Source organism: Dermochelys coriacea, chromosome 1 (assembly GCF_009764565.3).
Source record: "Dermochelys coriacea isolate rDerCor1 chromosome 1, rDerCor1.pri.v4, whole genome shotgun sequence".
NCBI classification, from domain to species: Eukaryota; Metazoa; Chordata; order Testudines; family Dermochelyidae; genus Dermochelys; species Dermochelys coriacea.
The window spans coordinates 57,840,871-57,844,040 of NC_050068.2; positions in this window are offsets into that span (position 1 = coordinate 57,840,871).

Consider the following 3,170-nt stretch of genomic DNA (forward strand, 5'->3'; position numbering starts at 1 on the left):
AGCTCTGAACAAAGGACTGAATGACCCATCCAAGCTGTGGATATACTCCAGAGATTTGATTTGAATCTGCAGTTTATTCTATCACTGCTACCAGCCTGAACCAAGAACTTTGCTATTGCTGTACTGATTCCATTTAACCAATTTTAGCTCTCATCTATATTTCTTTCTTTTTTATAAATAAACCTTTAGATTCTAAAGGATTAGCAACAGTGTGATTTGTGGGTAAGATCTAACTGTTATAGTGACCTGGGTCTGGGGCTTGGTCCTTTGGGATCAGGAGAACTTTTTCTTTTACTAGGGTATTGGTTTTCATAACCATTCATCCCCACAAGGAGTGGCACTGGTGGTGATACAAGGGAACCGGAGTATCTGAGGGAATTGCTTGTATAACTTCTGATTAGCCAGTGGGGTAAAACTGGAGTCCTCTCTGTTTGCCTGGTTTTGTGTGCCTTAGTAATAAAGGAACTCCAGCTTTTGGGCTGCGGCTGCCCTGCCCTAAGCAATTTATCCTGAACCGATATTCTCAGTGGTGTCCTGCCAGAGGCACCATCATTTCACCCACCCCTGAGGAAAAGGAGCATGTTAGCAGCACAGGGCTGGGAGGGCCACTGTGTGTCTGGAAACTGCTGGTTTATAAATAGTGCCCTTGCACTGGGCTAGGCAGAGCGGGGCCACCCCTGCCATGTCATGCCCAATTGCCCTTGGCTAGCCCCTCGCTCTGGGGACTGACCTCCCCGCACCATGCTCCATTGCCTTCATGGGGACCCACAACTATGTTTGGCGCTGGGCCCACAAAAAGGTTAATCTGGCCCTGTCTACCAAACAGACATCACAAAAACATGAAGGTACAGACATATAGAGAAGACCTTCTTCAAATAAATTGGTGGAAGGACCCTCTCCAGATATGCCAAGGGGTACTGTTTTCTCCAGCTCTGCCTACCAGTAGATTGATGATAGATGCCTCAGTGCTCAGATGGAGAGTTTGCCTGGACTACATGCAGACCCCAAGACTCTGGACTCACAAGGATACTCATCTTCACATAAACATTCTGCGAATCAGAGCTGTTTAGCACTTCATGTGCTACATGGTCTAGGTCATGATGGACAACAGAACAGTAATGTTTTATGTCAGACAGAGGTGCATGCTCACACTCTCTCCCTTTGCCAAGAAGCTCTTCTCTGGAACTGGTGCATTCGTCACCATTTACACCAGTAGCTCCCTACCTGCAAGGCTTACAGAATGCCCTTACAGACCAACTCAGCAAGCAATCATGAATGGCCTGTTAAGGACACAATCCTGCAGATTATGTTTCCCCACCCCGGTGGGGTTACCCCACAGTAGATCTATTCACTACAGGCAGGAACAATAAGTGCTAAGTGTTCTGTTCAAGCAGATGTGTGATGGGGTGCTCCACTCACCACTGATTTGGTGCCTCCTCATGCTCCCCATCACACCGTGTTTCTCTGCACCTCCTCTCTTGTCCCAGGAACTGACTCAACCCTCTGGCTAGGTCACTCAGCATATCCCTCCAAGTCCTCCAAACTCTGTCACTCCCACAGTGACCCAGGCAGTCTTCCAGTTCACTGCCCTGCTGGTGCCACTTCCCCAATGGCAGGGAGGGGAACCAGGCCCCAGCTTCTCCTCTGGATTTCAGTCCAGGGACCCTCAACCTAGAAGTTCTGAGCTTTCCTCTCTAAGCCCTCACTGCTCCTTCCCTGGACTGCTTCCTACAACCCCTGGTTTCCCTCCTTGCCCTGAGTGTACCAGCTCCAAACCTTCCTACCTCTTCCTAGGGAATGAGTGCCCTTTCCCAGGAACAGCCCTTATCTGCTGCCAGCTTCCTGGTGTTATAGGCCCTGCCTATTCCTGCACAGCTGAACCTGCTTGCAATCAACTCCCTGCTCATGGCTCTTTCTCCATGTGCAGCCTGAGAAATTAATAGGCCTACCTGGCCACCTTCCAGTCCTGCTTGGGGTGAACACAGGGTGTCTGAGCCCAGGCTCTCTCAGATGCTTTCCTCATCACATGGACCCCAGGAATAATGTAGGTCTATCCACCAATCCTGTTAATTCCAAGGGTCCTGAGGAAACTCAGGCAGTACTCAGCAGTAATGATTTTGCTGGCACTAGCTTGGCCCACACAATTCTCAAGTTGAAAGTTTCATTATGTCTAACTCCTGATAACATCACATCAGGCGAGAGAGATAATTTCCCAGAATGAAGGTCAGTTCCTATTTCCTGACCTCACATCATTGCATCTGACATCCTGGATGCTTGCTAGTTAACTACCATTGAAAAACCTGCTCTGTTCAGGCCCAGCATATATTAGTTCACCACAGGAAGGGCTTTGCTAGGCTGACCTATGAAGCCAAATTGACCTGAACAAATAGAGAACCTCTTCCATGCCACTTCAAGTCTCCTTGTTCTGGACTATCTGCTATCCCTAAAAAAATTCAGAGCGATCTGTCAGCTCCACAAAAGTACCCGTAGCAGCAATATCTCCTTACCAAGGTTCAGGATTACAACATATTTTCCCATCCTCTTGTTGATACATTCCTTAAGGGCCTCATTTATATGTTTCCCACAGACTGGGAGCCCCATCCTTCCTAGGATCTTACTATAGTTTTAGTCAGGTTATTGGGGTTCCATACTACATCTTTGAAAATAGCCTTTTTAGTAGCTTTACCACCAGCCCAAAGGGTAGGAGGAAAACAAGCAGTTATGGATGATCCACCTTACTAAGGATAAGGTGACCCTTAGGCCTCACCCTATATTTCTACCCAAGATTGTTTCAGACTGTTTGAATCAGATGATTCATCTGCCAGTTCTTTCCCAAGCCTTACCTCAGCCATGGGTAAGCCAAACCATACAGTTCAGGATGTTAGGGCTGTTTCATACTATCATGACAGAATGAAGTCATTCAGGAATTCCCCTAGACTGTTTGTAGCATGTGCAGATGAGATGAAAGGCCAGGCAATATTTACCCAAAATCTTTCTCTCTGAGAGTCTAGTTCCATTAAATCATGCTATGAGTGATCTAGACTGGATCTGCCTCTGTAGGTTAAAGCCAGGGCTCAGATAGCTTCTGCAGCTTCTCTGAGAAATATACCAATTTCAGAAATCTGCAGCACACTTACAGGAGGAACATTCGACACGCTCACACAGCACTG